The sequence below is a fragment of the Spermophilus citellus genome, assembly GCF_964194105.1.
Source record: "Spermophilus citellus genome assembly, chromosome: 4".
NCBI classification, from domain to species: domain Eukaryota; kingdom Metazoa; phylum Chordata; class Mammalia; order Rodentia; family Sciuridae; genus Spermophilus; species Spermophilus citellus.
Genome location: NC_138185.1, coordinates 187,039,883 through 187,065,175, shown reverse-complemented (window position 1 = coordinate 187,065,175; position 25,293 = coordinate 187,039,883). Strand labels below are relative to the sequence as shown.

Genomic DNA, 25,293 nt, shown 5'->3' with positions numbered 1-25,293 from the left:
TGCTCAAAATGCTTTGCAATGCTGGTTTTCTGGCTGCAAATTCTTTTAACTGTTGTTTATCATGAAAGATTTTTATTTCGTTGTCATACCTGAAGCTTAATTTTGATGGATACAAAATTCTTGGTTGGCATCCATCGTCTTTCAGAGTTTGAAATACATTGTTCCATGACCTTCTTGCTTTCAGTGTCTGTGATGAAAAATCCGTTGTTAACCTTATTGGTTTACCCCTGAATGTAATCTGTCTCCTTTCTCTTGTAGCTTTTAATATTTTTTCTTTGTTCTGTATATTGGATATCTTCATAACAATGTGTCTTGGCTTTGGTCTACTGTGATTTTGTGTGCTCGGTGTCCTGTATGCATCTTCAATTTGTATATCTGTTTCCTCTTTTATTTCTGGAAAGTTTTCTGTAATTATTTCATTCAGCAGGTTACTCATTCCCTTGGTTTGAATCTCCGTACCTTCTTCTAGCCCAATGACTCGTAAGTTTGGTTTTTTTATGTTATCCCATAACTCTTGGATGTTTTTCTCGTGATTTTTTACCAGCCTTTCTGAGTTGGCTAGACTCTTTTAAAGATGGTATATTTTGTCTTCATTATCTGACGTTCTGGCTTCTACTTGCTCCACTCTGTTAGTGATACTCTCAATTTAGTTTTTAATTTATTTTATCATTTCCTTCATTTCTAGAATTATTGTTTGATTATTTTTATAATCTCTATCTCCTGATAAAGATGCTTAACTTCTTCTTTTATCTGTTTATGTAATTCATTCTCAATGTGTTCTTTCGCTGCTTGAATTTGCTGTCTTGTATCCTCTTTAAGGTTCCATTCCATCTGTCTAAGGTGTTCCTTGAGTTCTTTATATGACCATTTTTCTGATGACTCTAGGTCCTCCTGAATATTTAGGCTGTCCTGCATTGTTTGTACTCCTTTTCTTCCTTGCTTTTTGAAGCTGCTCATGTTACTTCTTGTTCTGTTTGACTGCTGAGTTACTGTTTACTCCTATAAATTAATTTGATGCTGTAGCCGCAGGTTTCAATGAAGTAAAAAATAAATAAAATATCTTTAAAAAAATGTTAAGAAACTCTCACACAGCATGTTGTAAACATGATCAAAAAAGAAAAAAGAAAACAAAGAAAAGAAAATGAAAAATCTCCTAAATTCTGACAATAGTTTTTTCTTTCATTTATAGTCTTTCAGAAAATAAGGACAATGACCACTGGGGAACTAAATCCTAGAACGTTTATTTTTCCTGACTTTTATGTACTTTTCTTTCAAGTTTCTTTTTAATCTATGCCATTGGTCCTTAGATTGATTTTTACTTAGCTGCTGACAATGATCAATCTCCTTTTTTGTCTATTTGTTCCCAGGCTTTATTTCCTGAGAAGAACATCCAGAAAACCAAAAAAATCCCACTACTAGGAGAAAATGGATCTCCAAGGTACATGTTATCTCGAATGAGCAAAGCTTAGCCCAATTGTCATCACATTGGTTCCACAGGACTTGTGGAAGGCCAGCATTCAAGGTTCCTAGGCACATGGATGCACAGCAAGGAGGAAAAGATTAATTCTTTTCCTGACACAACTTCTTGAGAACTGCCCTTTTACTTGGAATCTGTGCATTCTCATCTGTATGTTACTCAACTTTATCCAATAGATACTTTTAAAGTAAGTAAGAGAAAGGTTTGAAAGAAGAGGCACAGAAGAAGAAAGGAAAAAATAAGAAGAAATGAAGGAAAAAAAGAAAGGAGAGGATAAAGGAAAATATATTAAGACTTGTTTTTGAATACTTTGAGTTGCCTGTTTGTGGGGCTTTGGCACATATTTCTACATGTTTTGTCTCTACCTCATTAATCTTTGAAGAACACATATTTCAAAAGTCCACCTACTGTCACTGATTCTAATTCACTGATTAAGAATCATTAGAAGCAAAAATTTCTTCCTGTATTCTGTTTATACAGAATTTATATATTCTATGTTTTTGAAATAAAATGTTTCATGTATTTACTTTTCCTCAAATTAGAATATGTTATGATGTTTCTTCTTAATATGTGATAATAGTACAGAATATAGCTCTGGATAATAAAAGAAAATGAAGGAGGACTTTGTCACTTCTCCAGTTTGTCTGATTACTCTGAGATATTGGTCTCTATAATTCAACCTCCATAGTTCTATTAGACATAATATCTCAATTGCAAGCAAATAGTTATCTCAATTGCAAGCAAATAGTCATCTTTTTTTTTTCCCAAAGCAAGCAAGGTATCCGAAGGACTGAGTTTCATTTTTATGTGGATAAACTGTGATAATTTTTAATATTTAACTGGTGACAAAACTATTGAAAATATCATAGAAAAAATCAAGGTCCCAGGGAGGCTATAAACAATTTTGCTTTTCCAATTTGTGTGGGAATGTTAATTCTACCTTTTAAAGATGTTTTACAGATGTGCTTAATAATTTGAAAATAACTTTGTGTACCCATGGGCATGACTGTTGTTTGTTCTGAACCCTATCATCTGTCATTAGTAATAAAAACACACATATTTCACAAGTGCCTTCTCTTATTCTTAAATAGTTGAATATATCTGTCATTTTATAGAGAATTTTATTACTTCAACTAATATAAACAGAATTAGTAGAAAGAGTTAATTCAGAATCCAAACAGCAACAATCTCTCAGATCCCTTATGGTTTTGAGAAAAAAAAATTAATTTAAGATTTTGTCTTAGAAACATAACTCTTAAACTTAAAACAAGAAAAAGCTTTGATTTGGGATGAGACACTTCTCATCTATGGGCTGCAACTTCCTAAACGGTGCTCTGACCAAGTTGTGCTGCAACAGCTGTAAGGTTTCTTCTAGGTCTAAAATTATTTGTTATATTATAGTGAATCTTCAATATCGAATTTTATATCATCCTTTATCAGTTCATACTATACTAATAATCCACTAATTACAGAAATAATGGGGTTATCCTGAAATGTACCTGATTACTATGTTTAAGCAAATTCTAAATTTCAATGTAGAAGTATTGATAGCAAACATGAATTTAGCAATATTGAAATAAGCTATATTGCCAAAACCTTTCCACAACCATCTGATCTGATTCTTTCAGAAATCCTTGTGAAATACATCCTGTTATTTTCCAAATTTTTACAGATGAGGAAGGCATTTACAGAGGCATTGAGATATTAAGTAACAAAAAATCTCAAGATTAATCCTGAGGAGCCATAATTTGAATGCTGATCTGGTCTCATGCTTCAAAGTCTGTCCATCCTTCATTTATAAGATATTGTTTGAGAGTTTGTTCCTGGAGTCTTTTTTTTTTTTATAGATCCACCAATCAAATTGTCCTCACTGTGAAGGTTGTTGGAACCATCTTCCACAGAGAAAGGAAACTCCAGCACTCTTTGTCTAGCTTCATGGTCTTGAAATACCCTTTATATTCCCAAATCCAGGGAGCTAGGCCACAGAGCTATATCTCCCTCCAAGATTTCAGAAGTGACAGGGCTTCAAATTAGCAGATGCAGAGTATGACTTTGGTGCTCTGAATATCACACATAAAAGGTCAAAATAAAGAAAAGACATTTCAGTTCCTGTGGATAGTTTTTCAAGTTTGCATTCTCTCTATTTTAGAGTTTTTCATTTAAAAGCTTAAAATTATGGATAATTTCTACTTTCAAATACCAATGCCGACGTTCTTCAATTGCCTTGGAAATATGACACAGGTAATATTTTTACCTCCTTTGAATTAATTCTCTGCCTCCCAAATATTTTCTTTTCTGAATTTTAGGTTGGAGTTAAGTTATAGAATTTATACTTTACAACTGGGGACAGGGATTAAAGCTCAGAAGTAAAGAAAACCATCATAAAAAATTTCATCTTTGCAATGTTTTCTGTTTTCTTTTAAACAAATTGAGGACTGTATATTGATGATCTAAATATACATATAATTACTGCTTTAATTATACACATGATTGCTATTTAACTTTATAATGCATTGTTACCATGGAACTGAGAAATTTCAATTTAAAAGAACTTTTTTTTATATTAATTTTTCTTCATTTTGTGGATTTCTTTTTAGCAACATGTTTAGGGGGGAAATGCCACCTCTATTGTGGCATTTATATATTTGTATACATAATGATCATCTAGATTCTATTTAGTATTCTCATAATAGTGAATTGAATTTTCAGCTGTTTAAAGAATCATTGTAATTTCCAAACTAAATTTAATGTTCACCTTTCCTTTCTAATTGTAAACATTAAGAAATAGCTCTGCAGGGTCATATTTTCTTTTTTCTATACCACAATGGAAAAACCTAATGTTCAGAAATACACTCCAGCTTAGATGAACTTACATAGAATAAATTAGTTATATTTTCCAACAAGATAGGATGATTTGCCATTGCATATATAGTCTCTCTTTTCCAAAAGATGATTTGTGATTAAGTATCTCCCTCAGGGATCATCTGCTTTTCTCACTTCATAGAAACAAGGTATCTTGGAGAACATGTATATGCATATAAATTATTATGTTACGTAATTCTTAATTTTTTTTTTTCAAATAGTGTTTTCTTATAAACAATAGAAGCTAAATTTGGGCAGACTTCCAAGGTGGAGAGTGAGCAGTGAGCCAGGCTAGTTGGTGAGGTGTTGCAGAGTGTAAAGCAGACTCTACTAGGTAACAAGGTCATTGCCATTGTAGTCCCTGCACTGGACTCCGATCTATGACTTAAATCCTTTTGGTGACTTCCTTTATTTTATTCCACATGCATAGAGCAAATATAGGCTGCAATTGCATGATGTTACCCTATCTGCCAGCCCTAGGAAGGAAACTTCTCTCTTCAGGGATAATGGGAAGATTGAAGTATTAATTACTGTTTCTGTTGTCTTTATTTTATAAAATTCACATTTTTCTTCCTCATTCCTGACTGCTGGCACCTTACTCTCTCTAGGAACTACAGTGCTGTCCTTCCTGCTTCTGCCTTTGGCTGCTTTCCCAATAGGAGAAGATAGAATTAGCACATACACCCCGAGGAAGACTCGGCAGGGTGCTTCCTCAGTCCCTTCAACCACTGGCAGGGAGTATTTAGAAAGGCACCCCTGGAACCAGCTAACACTGTATTTTGTGATGAGTCGTACCAGTGCCTCTGTATTCATGTATAGCCAACCCAAGGGAAATAATACACAAATATTAATTATTTGGAGATAATAATATGTGTACAGAGCTTGATCTGTGTGTACAGTTCCCATTGATATTCCATTAGGAAAACAAAAACACATTCACAGTCAATGTTTTCCCAACTTATTTTTAAAGAAGTGTGGGTGTCTTCCCAGCGGAAAGGTATAAAGAGTTGCTGTTTGATAAAGGCGGAACATGCCTGTGTATAATTTTAATAGCTTAAGTTAGAGCACAGGCCTTAAATCTCTATAAATGGGAAAGAATGCTAAGCTCTTTTTTTTTCCTGTGTAAGCACCAATCTTCAAATTAAATAAATGAATTTTATCAGGTTTTCCACATGCATGCTGGATCTGTAGATGATGACTGAAGAGGTAAAAAATAAGTTTTTATTATTCATATTCTTAGAGGTCAAACCAAATTAAGAAATTTTGGTGGATTTTTTCCCCCCAGGACATGGACTACCATTTTCTAAATGGCGTAGATTATTTTTCGTCTTCCTGAACTTTACTTTGTGGGGAGAGTCACCAGAATTTCTAACGAGAGTGGGGTTCTATTGCTTGCTCCTGCTAGCACAGGTAGATCCTTCTCCAGACCTCAGTAGATAATGCAGTTGCACCATTTCACATCTTTGCTTCAGCACAATTCCATGCTGACACATCTTCTCTCCGGAGAGCAGAGTGTGGCCTAGTGGTAGCAGCACACATTCTAAGAGCCAGGAATCATTGAGTTTTAATTTTAACACCAGGTTCCTCAGTGACTTAGGCAAATTACTTCCTTATCCCTCAGGTTCCAAATCTGTAAAGGAGAGATGACAATGCAATGATAGTGTGAGCAGTAATTAATGTTGGTAAAGTGTTACTGTAATTCTAAATATTATTATCATTAATTCATCACGGTTGGTTTATTTGAGCAACCTCCCATGAATTCAAACATGCTACTGAATTATAAATATACATGGTATGCATTTTTTTGTATCAGGTACATGCCAATAGTGTTATAAATTTATACACAGAACATACTACAAAAAAATTGAGAGAAGCTCAGTTCTTTTTACTTTGGAATGTGATTTCCTGCAAAAAAAAAATGGTAGCTATGGTCATGTAGGCAAAACTATAATGTCCTATTTATGTTGTTAAAAGCATTTGTAATAAAAGCATTGGAAATAATACTGGTTTATGGTGAAGAAGAGATGATAATTTACCTTGACTTTTCATATGTGATAAAAGAACGAGAAAATAACAAATGTGAAGATTTCAAGAGGTTATCTGATGACAAGGGTTTATAGAAATCATTGATTCAACATTTATTACTGAATTTATTATTTAAGATTTGATATTTGAGTATATTTATGGGCTAAGTGCTAGATGGCATAGCAGTAGGTGAAAGAGGGCAAACAGACAAATATATATTAATTCAGATAGACACAAATACTATGAAAAATAACATAGCAACATAGGGTGGGGACTGAGAGTGGAGAACTAGTCTCCATGGGGTGCTCACACAGGACCTGCAATTGGATGACATTTGGGAAAGCCATGCTTGTAAATATCTGCAGGCAAACACTCCAGGAAGAGAGTAGAGTAAGTGCAAAAGCTTTGAGGCAAAAATACATTTGGTTTATTTGAGGAACAGCGAAGAAGCCAATGTAGCTAGAACACAGGAAGTGAAGAACTGGCCATGGTAGATAATGCTGCAGAGGCGACAGAGAGTCTGATCAGAAATGACCTTTAGACTTTGGTAAGTGCTCCCTATTTTGTGCTGTGAAAATGGGAAGCCCAGGATTGGAGTGGTTTGAATTTTATTCTAGCAGTTCTAAGAATTTATTATAATGGAGTGTGTTGGGCAATATAAGTTCCCCTCCATGTCTAATCTCCAGAATTTTTGAATATCACAGGTATGACAAAAGATATTTTTGTGTATGCGATGAGTCTGAGAATTTTAAGATGGGGATATTGTCCTGGATTATCAGGGTGCCTGATATAATCACAACAGTCCTCATAAGAAGGAATCAGGAGAGCACAGGTAATATGACCATGGAAGTTATATGATGGAAATAAGAATTAAGAGTGATACAGGGAAGAGGTCATGAGCCCAAGAATGCAGTCTTTGCTTCTAGAAGCCATAAGAAGAGAGGAAAGTTAACTTGTTCTCCCTTCAGTGCCTCCAGAGAACCTAGCCATCCCTTCTCCTAACTTTAGCCAAAAGACCAATTTTGGAATTCTGACTTCCAGAACTGTAAGCAAATAAATTTATTTTGTTTTAAGATACTAAGTTTTAGATAACATATTACAGTAAATAAGGCTGTAAACTAGAATTCCAGTTAAGAGTCTAGGGCCTGAAAATTTGATGACTTGCTTGAAACTGATACTGATGAAGATGTTGAGAAGTCATATTTATTCGGATTTATTTTGCAGACTGTGCAGAATGATTTGCCGATGGGCTGGATACAGAGTGAGGAAAAGAGAAGAATGAGGGTTGACTCTAAAGATGTAGATTTGAGAAACTGGAAGAATGAAATTTCCATTTGTTGATATGATAATGATGGGGAAAGTCAAGAAAAACATTTTTTTTTAGTATATACTAAGTACTAAGTTAGGGCATCATTCTGGAAAATACCTGTGCCTTTATGAAATTTACAATCCAGAATAGCGTTTCTCAAGTGTGTCCTCTGGAACACCTGCATCAGAATCATCAGGATGACTATTTATTATTCAAAATTTTAGACCTTAACCAGAGAGGATGAATTAGAATCACTTGGGCTAGCACCCAAGAATATGCTTTATAATAAGCTTCTCAGAGAGAAAAGATCTTGTTCACTGAGGTTTGTGGAATACTGATCTAGTGGTTCTTTATTATTCTAATTTTATTTCAGAACATGTAGTTTTCCTTTATTAGAATGGAGGCATATTATTATCTCTGTAAGAAGTTGCTGTTTGTTCACAAATGCAACAAAAGTGTGTGTGTGTGTGTGTGTGTGTGTGTGTGTGTGTGTGTGAAGGAGAGAGAGAGAGACAGAGGAGAGAGAGAGAGAGAGAGACATTGTGTTTTTTCTTTTTCTTTTTTTATTTAAGAAGATTGAGGTAAAGGATGGAGGGATGAAAGAAAAGAAGAAAGAAGTGCAACTATTTGCGTAAATGGTATTTCTCAGGGTGAAATTACCAGAGATGTGAGTGGGGCAGCATATGCATGATTTCCCTCAGGAAGGTGAAGGGGAAGCTGTGGAAGATTTGAGGGTAATAGAACCATTACATGTGAGTCAAGGGAAGAAGTATAATGCATGTTTGGGGTATGTATAATCTAAACATTTATAAATATGAATGTTTAATCTTCCCATCAACTGCCTGCTATGGTTTGAATAAGTGTTCCCCCAAATCCCTGTTCTCAGTGACCTGAACCCAGCATGGTGCTATTGGGAGGTGGTAGGACCTTTGGGTGGTGAGGTCTAGAAGGAGGGTTTAGTCACTGGGGATCTGTTCTCTAAGGATATGATGCGACTCAGATTTTCCTCTCTCTCTTTCTTTTGGCTCCAGGCCCTGAGGTGAGCATTTCGCTCTGCTACACACTCTGCCATTGCCATCCAGCATGGCCATCAAAGCCCCAAAGAAGTGGGCCTATCTGATCTGGAGTCATAACCTCCCAAACTGTGTATCAAAATAAACCTACTCACTGATCTATAAGTTGATTATCTCAGACCTTCATAGTGACAGATGACTGATTAATACGTTACCTAAAAGAGGTTGGGATAATGGCGACAACTATGTGGTGGGAATGCAGTTGAGGTGAGAGGTTTACACATCACCCCACCCCCCCAAGTTGTACATGAGAACTTAGAGCTACGAGAGATGATGCAACTCAGCTTATTCCCATAGTGTTGAATTCACAATTTTATGTTTGTTGGTTTGTTGTCAAAGGTCAAGATCATGGGAGAATCTGTTAAATTCCACGTATTATCTGCTGACTTTTAATTCCCTGGTAGTTCCATGTGATTGCTCCAGTCTTTCAACATCAGGGACATAGAAGATTTTGCCTATCCCTGAGGTATAGTTACCTATGGTGAAACCTGGGACTCATATTTTGCAGATGTCACTCTAAGGTTTCTGAGAAGGAGATTCTTATTTCACTTTGTCATTTTCTTTAATTATCAGATATTGCTCCCTTCTTATTACCCAACTAAAGTTATTTTCCAGTTTATCCATTTTCAGTCATGTAGTACTGTCATCTTTTACTGATAATGCAGATATGTTTTCAAATAAGGGTTTTCACAATGAACGCATGATGGTTATTCTGTTTCCTATTCTGTTTCACCTATACCATTGTGTTATATGCACAACATTCCTACAGCATAGGAAATACCTCTGCCATATCTTTAAAAACCTCTGCCATATCTCTGAAATAAAATATTCTGTAACCTATATGTTTACAATACTGATACTGGACATTTAGTCAAATAGGGTTATTTTTTGTAACTATAACTTTAAATGTATAATTGGGTATCCATTGCAAAAATCTTTATAGCTGAAAATATATCACCAAGAGAGAAAAAAAAAAACTATTATTACCTACATGAGGCTATTTGAGGTACATACATGTTTTCTGCTATAAAAAGCTACCCCTAAAAAACTATGGATAAAACAAGATAGTTCATTTCTCCATCTCGGTAATCAGTCAGGAATGGTATGACAGCTTGATGATATTAGAGATTATACTTCTTTCCATCTTGTTCTGTTATGCATTTTTTTGGTCATGTGTGTGACAAAAAATAATGGCTTCCCAAAGTCTCTGTATGAAAGAAAAGAGAAAGGAAGATACATTTCCTCCTTTTAGAAGTACATCCCACTTCTCTCACATTTCCTAGATGCAATCCTACTACGCAATGGGGTCTCTGGATAGGTTAACCTATGCCTAAAAGTTCTTATAAGTCCAGAAAAGAACAGATGTTTGAAGAGTAACTGTCTTTCTCAACCATAGAGGCAATGGGGACTGTTTCTCCATATAGACCACTGGTTTTCCTGCTTTGTATTCTGTTTTCTAGACCTTTAATAGGCTTTATTCACATTACATTTGTCAAAATTTGACTCAGTCTTTAAGTCATGGTTCTATGGTAAAGACAACAAAATTTATCAAGTATTAAGTCCATTTATCCATATTTCTCAGCCATCTTGCAGTAGAAGACATGTGGGAGGTCAAAGTGGGGGAAGAGTCTGGCTGGTTCTTGCCATTGGTCTCTGATCTGAGACCACACAGACAGTTTCTCCCCTCCACAGTGAATGTGGAGCCAAGTTCTAGATCAGAAAGTTGAAAGAGGGTAGTGCCTTCTACATTTTGGATGCCTAATCTAAGTCCCAATTTGAGTTGAATATATATTGTGTGAGAGAAAACTTGTGTGGATTAAGATTCCACAATTTTGTGGTTAACACAATAGAACCAAGTCATGTTTGACCTTCACAGATAGATCTGATGTTCCCTCCTGTGTGTTCTTTGTATGTGTATGTATAGACTTTGGCTTATCACATTACATTCCTTTTTGTCTGTATCTTTCTGGTTTCTTAGGAATGTTAATGAATTTTTCAATGGTGTCTGAATATGGTAAATCTCAATAAAGAGTGATTGCTTCAGTAATACCTGGAACTGAAATAAGTAGTAAGAAGCATGGAAGTATCAGAGAAAATGAGACATTGAAAGTAAAATTTTATCCATCAGTGACATGAAATGGTATAATATTTCAGATGGAGGATATTTGACTAGAAAATAACATTCCATTTTAATGGCCTCGCAGATCTTTTTGAAAACTTGCAGAAAAACTTATATTTTCTGCCATTCTGATTAGATAAAATATCTACTTTTTAATGTCCTATTTACTTCTTTTACAAATTTCTAAATTGCATTTATATTGTAGAGTTGTAATAAATTGCATGGTGCTATAAGGATTTACTCCCAAACATACCCTAAAATTATAGAGCTATTCTCTCTTCAAAGAAGTCCAAAATACATGATATAACATTCCAAATAAATATAGTACACTTTATGTGTATTATCTCATCAACTGTTCACCATGACCCAAGGATTTAGGAGTTATTGTGATTCCCTTTTGACAGATCAGGAAATGGAATGGATTTTAATACTTCAAAATAAGTGCCCACATTATCATGGAACCATTCAATATTTTGTGCAATTATATGTTTCATGCAATAACACATAAATTTACCATTATATAAATTTCAACATTTTAAGTATGATTTTATATTCTCCAGATGCTAAATAGATTTTATTTCAATTATTGACTTAATTTTTCCTCTATCAATAATAAAAATTTATTTACTCCGATTCACCACTTATACCTGAAATCTAAAATACTTCCTACACAATGATGAACATATATAACAAAAAGCAAGCCCAGTTTCTGAGAGGGGTGTGTTTAAATCATTTATTACATTAAAGTACTTACTGAAAGGCAGACAGAAGAGTCAAAAGAAGTAACCTGAGAAGTTAAATAATTTTTTGTTTCAGATATTTAAAAAGAGCATAGAAGTTTGGATTAGATTAAAACTTTGCTGAGTTTATCTACTCCCTGTACATAAGTGGATTTTGTAATTTGTGTTTACCTACATAATTTAGTGGGAAAAGCATAGGTTACACTGTTGTTTTTATCAGCAACAGCACAGTTGTTTAAGGTTAAATTAAATGAGAGAATTTGGAATTGCTTTTCAACTCAGAGTAGGAGAAAACATTTGAATCAACTGAGATGTAATTATTTAAACATAAGCTTGCAAAAAAAGATAAATCAGTCATTTCATCCAGTTTCTTTTTAATGTTCATTTGGTGTGACACAAGAATTGTCCTATATCCTTATTTATATCTATCCTTTCTATTCTATAAAAGTATTATAGGGTGTTGAAAAATTATTGTTTGTAGCATTTCCACAGATAGAAAAATGACTATCCCACTCAGTGTAAGATTTATGCTTGCTGAAGCCAAAGAGAATTGCTTGTGCATATTTTAGAGAATATTTTGGCTTTTTGCCACAAAAGTTCCTTGCCACAAAAGTTCAAGTGACCACCTAGGAATTCTCATTGAGAACTACTGTATGCAAACACATGAGCTGTGGATTGATTCGTACTTAATTACCAGACCACCAACTTTGCAAGTGCTATTAGCTGCAATACAATCTTGGACACTGTGCAAAACCATCATGATTTCCTTCTGATCTCTCTGGTGTGTTTCAGACCATCTATGGAAGTCTCAAAAGTAGTACATATTATTTCACACTTATGTGTCAAGTTGATGGAAAAAATGGGCATGCTACAATGCTTTCAGAGTTACAATTCAAGTGAGAAACTCAACTGCATATTAAATTCATGGATGAACAATGAAAACTTGAAAGCCATAATTTCAAGTTTTATTTCTGCAGGTATTGACATATGACACCAAATTATTAAATCTAGCATAATACAAAATTGAACACATGAGAGATTTACATAGGGAAAAGAGGGCTTTGTGTAGTTCAAGAATGTGAAAAAGCTATAGAATACATTCATAATACAGTAGTCAGTCTTACGAAGCATAAACTGAACAATAGTTTTTAAATAGAATCCCCACCTAATTTCTATGGTAATTTGCATACACACAGCCTTCACACAAATGGGCATGGGCAATAAAGTGCTGAAATGTAGAAAGAGTATGAGGTAGAAGATAGACAATAGACTCTCATTAGCTTTGTTTGTGAATATACATGGATAACTCATATTCCAATACAAAAACTATCTTTAGCATACAGAATTTTCTAGGTAGGGGAGATGATTAATGAACTTTACAAGTAGCACTCCACCAGAAGTTGTTTTCTTTGTATTTTGAACTATGGAATTTTATAAATCAGTTCCCTTACATGCACTAATAAAGACAATTATGTCATCTAAATGAAATATTCTTGCATTTTTATAATACAGCAAGGCAGATATATCTGTACTAAGAAACAGCAAAAAAGTTAATAAGAAGTGTAATTGACAAGAACTTTAAGGTGCAGATGATGGGTCAAAAGATTTAATATTGATAAGATGGCAGGATTCCTCAAACTGATCTACATATTTAGTAAAATCTCTATCAGAATCCTAGTTGACATCATTACAGAACTTGGCAAGCTGATTCTAAAATATATCTGAAATTGGAAGAGACATACACTAGCCAGAATAATCCAGGAAAGAAAGGACAAAATATTAGGATTCACGTTTCTTAATTTTAAAACTTAATACTAAGCAGGGTAATCAAAACAATGTAATACGGGCACAAGGATAGGTAGATATATTACAGAATAGAATTGAGAGCCTAGAAATAAGCCCAACACATTTATGTTCAACTGATTTTTGACAAGGGTGCTACAACCATTCAATGAAGGGAAGAATTTTTTTTTCAACAAATGGTGTAGAGAAACTGGATATCCACATGAAAAAGAATAAAGTTGGACAATTACCTCATACTATACACAAAAATTAAATATAAGAGCTAAGAATATAAAACTTTTATGAGAAAACACTGGAGTGACAAATTATCTTTAATTTAGATTTAGCAAAAAGATATTTTTGACACCAAAAGCATGGGCAAGGGTAGAACAAAGGACAAGGTGAACCACATCAAATTTAAAGTTTTGTACATCAAAAAACATCATCAAGAAAGTATAAGAAAAAAATCCTAAAAAATAGAGAGATGTTTGTGAAACATGTTAAGGGACTTGAACCTAGAATAAATAACTCCCAGCGTAATTTAAAAAAAAGGCAAAAAAATGCAATTTAAAAAAATGAACAATTTTAAGTCCTTTGGGTATAAAACCGAGGAGTGGAATAGCTGGGTCAAGTGGTGGTTCTATTCCAAGTTTTCTGAGGAATCTCCATACTGCTTTCCAAAGTTGTTGCACCAATTTGCAGTTCCACCAGCAATCTATGGGTGTACCTTTTTCCCCAACATTTATTGTTGCTTGTATTCTTGATAATTGCCATTCTTATTGAATTGAGATGAAATCTTAGAATAGTTTTGGTTTGCATTTCTCTAATTGCTAGAGATGTTGAACATTTTTTCATATGTTTGTTGATGGATTGTATTTCTTCTTCTGTGAGGTGTCTGTTCAGTTCCTTAGCCCATTTATGGATTGACTAAACTATGGTACCAACCTAGATGCCCTTCAACAGATGAATAGATAAAGAAAATATAGTATACATACACAATGAAATGTTACTCGGCCTTAAATGCTGCAGTCTGGCTGGGCACAAAATCACGAGCCACCACACACCTTGTAGATTCAAACAGCAACTCTTTATTCCCGAACTCACACCAGCACTCCACACACACACACACACACACACACACACACACACACACGTTCTGGGGAAAATCAAGTTCTGAAAACCAAATACTCTCTGAATCCCGTGAGAATTCAAGGAGCGGGTGTGCCTGAGGCAGCAGGATACGCCCTATTCCCAGCAGGGTACACCTTAAACCTGGAACGCTCTAAACCCAAGGAGCAGGATACTCCCTAAAACCTGATCCGCCCTAAACCCGGATCCACCCTGGTCCTTGAGCAAGGTCACCTTACTCAAGCATACATGCAATGTCACTGCAAATGACCTGGGTCCAAAGGCAAGCCCATTTCCACAATGGAAAGTCCTTCCTCTAAGCAACATGGATTAGGCTGACAAAGAAATTGCCATGCGTCATTCCTACTTGGCGATGGCTCTCAGCACTTAAAGAAGAAATGAAACTATGGCATTTGCAGGTAAATGGATGGAGCTGGAGAGTTTTATGCTAAGTGAAATAAACCAATATCAAAAAACCAAATCAAAGGTCAAATGTTTTCTCTGATATGTGGATGCTAATTCACAATAAGTGGGTGAGGGCTATGGAGGAATAGAGGTACTTTGGATTAGGCAGAGGGGAGTGAGGAAGGGGAGGAATATGGGAGTAGGAAGATAGTAGAATAAATTGGATATTATTACCCTATGTGCATATATGATTTCATAATTGGTGTGATTCTACATCATGTACAACAAGAAGAATGAGAAGTCATAGTCCATTTGTGGATGATGTGTCAAATGCATTCTACTGTCATGTGTAACTAATTATAACAAAAAACAATGAATAAACTATCTCAATAGAAACTTTTCAAGGGGACACACACACACACACACACACACACACACACATAAAACCAACAAGAATGTGAAAGGTTTATAATTTCATTAGTTAACAAGGGAATACAAATCCAAACCACAATGAGATGTCACTTCATATACATCATATACATAGAATTAATAGAATCTACAAGTTAGACAATAACTAGATTATTGTGAGAATAGTGATAGTCAATGAGAGTACTGACAACTTGAAACCCTCCCTCCCACTCTGCTGGTAGGAACGTAATCTAGTGCAGTTACCCAATTATTAAACATAAAGTTACCATAGGACTCAACAATTCCACTCCTAGATATACATGTAAGAGAAATACAAACACATCTCTACAATAAAGCTAATTCATGAATGTTTGTAGTAGTATTATTCGTATTAGCCAAAAGATGGAAACAACCCAATTGTTCATCAGCAGGCAGATGGATTTAAAAAGTGGCATATCTGGGACTGGGATTGTGGCTCAGCAGTAGAGCAATCGTCTGGTGGGTGCAAGGCCCTGGGTTTGATCCTCAGCACCACATAAAAATAAATAAACAAAATAAAGGTATTGTGCCCAACTACTTCTAAAAAATAAATATTAAAAAGTGGCATATCTATACAATGGAATAGTTTTATGGCCAAAGGGAAAAGTACTAATGTGTCTGGCAGTTTGTATGAACTTAAAAATATTTCCCTGAGTAAAAGACACCAGTCACTAAGGTTCATATAGTATATAACTCCATTTATATGGAAGTCCAGCATAAAGAAATCGGTAGAGATAGAAGGCAGATTAGTTATTGTGTAGTATGGGAAATGAAGAACAAGGTAATGGAGAGCATAATAGATAAAGGGTATATAGTTTATTTTTGAGGTGAGGAAGATGCTCTAAAATTGTGGTAATGGTTACATCTACTTGCAAACATAGTAAGATCCATTGAATTGTACTCTTTTTAAATCAATCAATAAAAATTCTATTTATCCTGTACATGATGTTCTGAAATACAAACACATTGTTGAATGGCTAAATTGAGCTAATTAACACAAACATTACTTCAAACGAATAAATTATAGCAAGTGAATTTTATCTCAAGTGAATTTTATCTCAATAATGCATTTTTACTTTTTTAAAAGAAAACTAATGGATTTGTTAACTCATGCTGTACACTTAACTCAAAGGCTAGATAGCAAGTACACAACAGACGAATAATATGAATTCTGGAAAAAAAGACATATGGTTATGTGTCAAATCTTACAGAATTGAACTGAATATTCAGTTCTTATAGATGAACAAGAATACAAAATATTCAGCATCTTTTATACTGAAGCAAATTATTTGCCAATGCTGAAAAAAATGAAGGAGGAATACTAATAAACCGAGAATTTGATTTCTATTGAGAAAAGGAAGCTTAAACTGGAAGCTCTCATGAATCTTTATTGACTTACATTAAAATTCAGAAGAGCTATCAGAGGTGCCCTTTGCAATATTTCTTCAGAAAAAAATTCTCTAGAAGAAGAAAATAAAGAGAAAATAAAAAGTGAACCTTAGAAAGGAAAGAAAAGGTGGCTGAGATTCACGTACTGAGTATCCACTGAGACATCAAGAGACCGTGGTTGACTGTTCTAGATGAGGAAGAACAGAAGATCAGCACAGGTGGGAGAATTGCAAATAAAAAAGTGGAAATTAAAAGTTTTGATGTCAACACATAAACCTGAAAATAAAGAGCTACATTTAACACTATCAGGTTGCAAGGCAAAGTTGCTTGCTGCCTAAAACTTTAAAATAACTTGGTCATAATGATCTGCAGGAATGACTGAGGCATTTCTAATTAGGGGGTTGGGTATTTGGGGGGGAGACTTTAGTTTCATTTGGAGGATAGGACTTCATCACTGAGAGCCCTTTCAAATATATTTAGAAGAGTATGCTTCTCAGAACCAAGATTTAGAACTTTATATGAATAAATCAAAAAAGCTTGCATTAGTATTATATTTCAATAATAATCCAAATATATGTTGGAAATAGTTAATAATATATAATAATAATATATAAATACATTAATATAAAAGTTTTATTGAAGACAGTGAACAGAATTTAAAAACCTGAAATATAGAATAAAGTATTATAAAGAGAAGGACAATGCAGGAATGAGAGACATTATATGGCTTCAGAAGTATTATTTCATTATAAAATTCATGTATAGATTTTCTTAAGAATGCAACCTAATACTAAAAAATGAAGGCTGGTTAGGTGCTCAATCAATGCAGATCAAATGCATGAATTTTAGTTACCCTACAAGAGCTTCCATATGTGTCAGGATTCATTACTTCCCACAGCAAGGCTGCTCAGCCTTCTCTTTGCTGTCTAGTTGTCTGCTTGCTTTGCATCAGACGGGCCTAGATTTCAATTTCAACAGTGACTTATTGGCTTTGTGGTCCTAGTGATCAAAGTAAGGGATTGCTTTATTAATGTAGTGTGCTTACTCTCCCTATCTTGCAAACATGGTAGAGGTAGGGGTAAGAGAAGAATCAAAAAGAGATGACAGGTTGCAATTGGAGGGAACAGTAAGACACGCCTTTGGGTTAACAAAGTGTTTTTTTTAATTGGTTGTTCAAAACATTACAAAGCTCTTGACATATCATGTTTCATACATTAGATTCAAGTTGGTTATGAACTCCCAATTTTACCCCATATACAGATTGCAGAATCACATCGGTTACACATCTACATTTTTACATAATGCCCTATTAGTAACTGTTGTATTCTGCTACCTTTCCTATCCTCTACTATCCCCCCTCCCCTCCCCTCCCATTTTCTCTCTCTTCATTTCTCTCCTTGTTTATTTTCCCGTTCCCCTCACAACCTCTTATGTGAAATTTTGTATAACAATGAGGGTCTCCCTCCATTACCATGCAATTTCCCTTTCCTCTCCCTTTCCCTCCCACCTAATGTATCTGTTTAATGTTGATCTTTTCTTCCTGCTCTTCCTCCCTGCTCTGTTCTTAGTTGTTCTCATTATATCAAAGAAGACATTTGGTATTTGTTTTTTAGGGATTGGCTAGCTTCACTAAGCATAATCTGCTCTAGTGCCATCCATTTCCCTGCAAATTCTATGATTTTGCCATTTTTTAGTGCTGCGTAATATTCCATGGTGTATAAATGCCACATTTTTTTTATCCATTCATCTATTGAAGGGCATCTGGGTTGGTTCCACAGTACAGCAATTGTGAATTGTGCTGCTGTGAACATCGATGTGGCAGTATCCCTGTAGTACGCTCTTTTAAGGTCTTCAGGGAATAGTCCGAGAAGGGCAATAGCTGGGTCGACTGGTGGTTCCATTCCCAGCTTTCCCAGGAATCTCCATACTGCTTTCCAAATTGGCTGCACCAGTTTGCAGCCCCACCAGTAATGTGCAATGAAAACTACAAAACCCTAAAAAGAGAAGTAGAAGAAGATCTTAGAAGACGGAAAAATATAAACTGTTCATGGATAGGTAGAACTAACATCATCAAAATGGCGATATTACCAAAAGTTCTCTATAGGTTTAATGCAATCCCAATCAAAATCCCAACGGCATTTCTTGTAGAAATAGATAAAGCAATCATGAAATTCATATGGAAAAATATAAGACCCAGAATAGCAAAAGCAATTCTAAGCAGGAAGCGTGAATCAGGTGGTATAGCGATACGAGATTTCAAACTATATTACAGAGCAATAGTAACCAAGACAGCATGGTACTGGTACCAAAACAGGCGGGTGGACCAATGGTACAGAATAGAGGACACAGAGACGAATCCACAAAGCTACAACTATCTTATATTTGATAAAGGGGCTAAAAGCATGCGATGGAGGAAGGATAGCATCTTCAACAAATGGTGCTGGGAAAACTGGAAATCCATATGCAACAAAATGAAACTGAATCCCCTCCTCTCGCCATGCACAAAAGTTAACTCAAAATGGATCAAGGAGCTAGATATCAAATCAGAGACTCTGCACCTGATAGAAGAAAAAGTTGGCTCCAATCTACATATTGTGGGGTCGGGCTCCAAATTCCTTAATAGGACACCCATAGCACAAGAGTTAATAACAAGAATCAACAAATGGGACTTACTTAAACTGAAAAGTTTTTTCTCAGCAAGAGAAACAACAAGAGAGGTAAATAGGGAGCCTACATCATGGGAACAAATTTTTACTCCTCTCACTTCAGATAGAGCCCTAATATCCAGAGTATACAAAGAACTCAAAAAATTAAACAATAAGAAAACAAATAACCCAATCAACAAATGGGCCAAGGACCTGAACAGACACTTCTCAGAGGAGGACATACAATCAATCAACAAGTACATGAAAAAATGCTCACCATCTCTAGCAGTCAGAGAAATGCAAATCAAAACCACCCTAAGATACCATCTCACTCCAGTAAGATTGGCAGCCATTATGAAGTCAAACAACAACAAGTGCTGGCGAGGATGTGGGGAAAAAGGTACTCTAACAAAGTGTTTTGATGTTGGGGGTACCCCACTAATTAAAATCTTCTTCGCTGGTTGCTGACTGCACTTTCCTCTGACACCTCGTTTCTATAGTCTGTTTAGGCCTTTCCCTCTCCCTTTAGATGCTCCAGACTTGCTGGGAGGACTTTCCTTCCTTCCTTTTATCCATAGAAACTGTGGCTTACCCTTTGCATCAGTCAGGGTTCTCTAGAGAAGCAGAACCAGCAGAATATATGCAAATATAAAAGGGGATTTATTAAATGAGTTTATGCAGTCAGAGGCTGAATAGTCCTACCAAGGCTGTCTGTGTAATGAAGTGCTGGGGAAACCTGTAGCTGCTCAGTACAAGAACATGGAACAAGAGGGACTGATTATGCAGCTCAAGTCCATGGCTGAAGGCCCGGAAGCAACACATAGGCTTTCCTTTCTGTCTTCAGGAGTGATTTTTACATTTTCAAATAGGGTTGAGAAGGCAGTGGCATGGTAGTCGGGAAGGACAGCTATTTTGGACTGTTGGGGCTAACACTACTTTCATTCTTTTTAGGAGAATATGACATTGAAGGCCTTTCTATTAAGGGGTAACTAGAGATATGCAAATGTCAAGCTTCTTGCTATTTCTATGAAATTTCTCTAGGTCAGAGACCAGATGAAAATAGGAAGCATCTATACTCCCTGAGAATGTGAACAGGCATCTAAGAAAGTCCTGTGAATTATGTCTCCAATTTCACTAATCAAAACATTGTTTGGTAAGAGCTAGTTGATAGTCAAGTAGCCTTTTAAATGATGTTACTTAAATCAAGGAAGTTGACTTGGAAAGCCTGTATTATAACACTGTTGAGGTGATTAATGGTATTATATACCTGCTCAATCAAAATTCACTTCTCAGACAAAGTGCTATTCATGTAATACCTCTTTTCATTTTCACCAAAGTGCTTTAACACAGAAAAAGAAAATTTTAGACTCAAGTCTTATTTTTGCATGGTGTGATCCTTTTTTTTTTTTTTTTTTTTTGGTGGGGGATAGGATAGAGCTTTTGGTTTCTATTAATAAAAGACAGGCAGTATAAGGAATATTTTTCAAATTATAAGTTTTTAAAGTAAAGAAATAAAAGAAAAAAGAATAATTCTTGCATTATTAAAAGAATATTCTGATGATATTCATGCAAGACTAAAATTATGTAAAAATTATATCTGCTTTTTAAAATTCCATTAGAAATGTACATATGTATTTATACAACACAATTCAATTAATTTTAAAATACTTTAACAATTTTTTCCCCAGACTTATTTAGGATTGCTGAATTAAATGCAGACGTACACTTAGATTAGAATCTCAGATAAATGACAAAGTTTTTGTATCTTGAGTATACTACATAGACCATACTTACTCTAAAATTAATTCCTATTTATTTCACATTCAAATTTAGTTGAGTGTCCTGTATTTTCATTACTAAATTTAACTAACCCAATTTCCAATTATTCTAATGGATAACTGCTCTATTTAGATAATGTTTTTTATACGTTAGGGAAAGTATGAAGATGCTACATACTCATCCTATTTAGGAAATCTATACAATGATCAGAGGAGACCTTATATTTTTAATTATTTCAAAGATAGAATAAGGTCTGAAGGTTTCCAAAGGAAAGTAATATTAGGGCAGAACTTTTAACATTTAGGGTAAGTTACTAATCATTTTTGAGTTTTGTTTACTTGAAAGTGACAGGAGATATTTAGCAATTAGAGTAGAGAATGAATGAAACAGAGAAGGCAACAACCTATCCAAAGTTCAGGTATAAACAATTCAAGGTGGTAGATGAGTTAATATATAATTTTGAAGCTCATTTTCAACTTTATTCATACAGTATTTATTACATTCCAGGACAGTGTTTAGTATATCACAGGATTTGTTATAAATACATATTTATGAGCTATTGACTCAAAACAAGTCTTCAAATAGGTACGGTTATTAGCCCAGTTTTACAAATGAGAAAACAGAGACAAGGAGAGATTAAGAAACATGCTTAATGTTGGACATCAATTATGGTGCATATAGGATATGAGATCCATCAACGTGGCTCCATTGCTTTATTACAAACAAATATTCTATTCTGCTTTCATTACTATTCAGTATTTTTTTTTTTTTTGAGTGGGGAACTACTAGGGATTGAACTCAGGGGCACTTGACCTCTGAGCCACATCCCCAGCCCTATTTTGTATTTTATTTAGAGACAGGATCCCACTGAGTTGTTTAGCACCTTGCCATTGCTGAGGCTGCCTTTGGACTCATGATCCTCCTGCCTCAGGCTCCCCACGCCACTGGGATTATAGGCATGCATCACCGCACCCAGCTCTATTCTGTATTTTTATGAATAAGATATAGTTAACTGAAATTAGAAATTAATTTGTATATTGGTGTGTAAGACATTCTTATAATTTGAAATAGCTGGTACCAGAAAAGGACAGAAAATGACTACTTAAAATGAAGAATGATTTTTCATGCAAAAATAATTCTCAATACTTTTCATGAAAAATGAAACCACAATGTATGTAAATAAACATAATTTTGCCACAATACATAATTTTTATTATGGCAATTGTATATTAACTCTTAGACTGAAAAATTAATCTGTGATTTTTTAGAGGGAGGAGTTTAGGCATAATTTTTCAACCAGTCTGGTAAAATACCTTGTGGTAACCTGTAATTGGTATTTTTTTTATCTTCAGACTTTTTCCAGTGATCACAAGCTTTTACACACACATCTACTAATACATTAACTTTACCAGGAATTAATTTTTTGGCTCCTAAATCACCCACATTTACTAATTCATTAACTTTACCAGGAATTAATTTTTCGGCTCCAAAATCATTCTCTTATGAATCATCATTCTTGTTGATTTGCTTTCCTTCAGGTTCTAGCTGGTATAACTGAAATTCTTTCTTATAAACTCATTATTTTCAAGATTTGTAATTTTACTTTGTAATCAATTTTTGTTGCTTTTAAAATTATTTTTGCAGAACTTTTGCAGGATCAGGCAAACACATAGAAATTGGCCAAAGCCTGCTACAATGGCCAGATAAACATTAGCTTTAAATGGAGAAAGAGGCTTGAGTGGATATTAATTTTATAACTCATAATTTCATTAAATAATATTTTAAAGATGTAATAATGTTTGCATTCCAGTATAAGAAACATGGCTGTTAAAAGGATAATGGATGTCATGATGAATCTCTATTAATTGCTTATACTGATGTATATGGAATATTTTTCAGATATTAATTACTATTCACAGAATTCTCCCATATGGGCAGAAGCTATTGTCATTAACAATGTTTAATTAAGTGAAAAGAAGGTTAAAGTTTATGTATTTTGGGCAATACAAAAAGAAGTTAAGAAGTAAGACCTCTTGCATTTGAAATTTAGTTTTTTAATATACAGCTATTTTAAAACTCAAACAGAGCTGTATCAAATTTAAACAAATCTCCATTGAAAACTGCACTGAATATGATGTATTTTAGCTATAAAATCTTATCAAAACTCACATGAAACTTAGTGAAAAACTTATTTTTACCTTGCAAAGTTTTAGTGTTTGTCTTATAAATGTAGAATGGATACCAGAGTCATTCCCTAAAGGTTGAGAATGCCTCTATTAGAAAGATCTGGAACATTGACTAAAAGCCTTCTCTCTCCTTCCCCAATTCAATCTATGAATAAAAAACAGACAAAGAGAAAACCAAATTCTAATCCACATCTGCTCTGAACAGGGACTTCTGTATCCACTAAATGCCCATGTCATATACACACTTTTTTTGTTCTTGTTTGTTCATTTTCTTCTTTTCTTTCTGGTTTTGGTCTTGTTCCCTCATCCTTTTCCCTTCTCTTCTTTCCCTTCTCTTTTGCTCTACCAAAAATGATTTTCATTCTCTACTTATGTGAAACCTACCTTTCTTTCACATATAACCAGTTCCAGACATTACTTATTTATATTTTTTCCTGATCTTTCCTAAGGTTAACATTTCTCATCAATTAATGAATTCCAATTAAACTTTAGCATTATATTTCATTATAGAAAGGGGCCTGATACACCAAGAAAGCAAGGTATTTTGGTGATTGAAGGGAAACTAATTTTAAGACCCTACGGCAAAGATGATCAAAGTAGAAACAAAACAGTCCTAGCTTTTGTCACTTTACAAAATAATTCATACTGAAAAGTGGATATTCAATTTCCCTGTTATAAAAGAACATTTATTCTTGGGAGAAAGATAGGTGGTGGTTACGAACTGTGAGCTTATATTCAACCCTGCTCTTGAGCTGATTTTGTGCAGCACAAAATAGAATCTCTTGATGTGCTCTCAAAGATCAGGCAAGTGCGGCTCACCTACTGTCATTACCCCTCCTTTGTCACTTTTGCTTGGGTAAGACTCCAATCCATCTTAAGTGTTTAAGGAGACTCTTCCACGTGGTTCTTTCTGAACACAACCGCAGGGTTACTTTGGACTTTTTACTCTTAATTTCAAACTTAAGGTGACAGTACATTTTGAACAACAAATCGGAGTCCAAATCCCTGTGCATTCAAGCAGCCTCACATGTCCCTCCCCACTCTAATCATCCTATCTACCTCATAGAGGTAAGAAATGAGGTGGTGATTAAGTAATTGGCTGCTGTCAAAATTATAGTTTTTTGCTACTTGAATTTTCAGCAATAATAGGTCCTTCTTAGATTTTCATGAAGTGGAGAACTGATGCTTGTTGAGCAATTTGCATACTTCCTCTGAGTAACTCTGTGAAGTTAGTAGTAGTAGTAGTAGTAGTAGTAGTAGTAGTAGTGTGTGAGTGTGTGAGTGTGTGTGTGTTCAGTGATTTCTCCAAGGTCTCAGAGAAATTAAGCAGCAAAGCTGGATTTGAATTCAGTTTGGGGATGTTCTATTTATTGCAAAGACTGAATTTTAGAAATTAAATGGAGTGAGATAATATGGAATAAGGAAATACTTAAGTGGTGGGAAGAGCAGGAAATTAGCTGTGAATGTTTCTAGAATAGGGGATGGAGGAGGGGACTATAGGAAGGGAGGAACCTTTCTCTCCCTCTCTCTTCCTGGGGGAGCTATGGCTAGAAAAAGTGTCACAGTGAATTTTACCTTTATGTATATCCATAAAACACTAATTTAAAAGAACTATAAGTAAATAGAATATTGGTAGAGAAAAGGCAACAGGAAGAGAAAAAGGGAGAAAAGGGGAAGTGTCTCAGTATTTCCAATTCACACTGAATTGGAGCAAATTATATTACATGCTTTTATAATTATGTCAAGATGAACCGCCAACATCTATATATAACTATAATGTACTAATAAGAAAAAAAAGCAAACAGATTCAGTGTCAAAAGCAATTACCATGGCTAGATTAATTTTTTTTTAAATTTTAAGCTGTTTCTAGAAACTGGATTGTTTTATGCTAGTGAGAGTTGGTAACTCTTTTAATATAGGCACTAAA

At 34.7% G+C, this 25,293-nt stretch overlaps 1 long non-coding RNA gene across 1 annotated transcript in view; it reads left to right on the top strand.

The window, feature by feature from the left end:
- Window positions 1-2,467, top strand: part of LOC308648574 — a 114,600-nt gene extending 112,133 nt beyond the window's left edge. Inside the window, exon 3 of the long non-coding RNA XR_014021860.1 lies at window positions 1,368-2,467. This is a non-coding gene — a long non-coding RNA (uncharacterized lncRNA). The remainder of the gene's footprint in view (window positions 1-1,367) is intronic.
- Window positions 2,468-25,293: the final 22,826 nt, after the last annotated feature.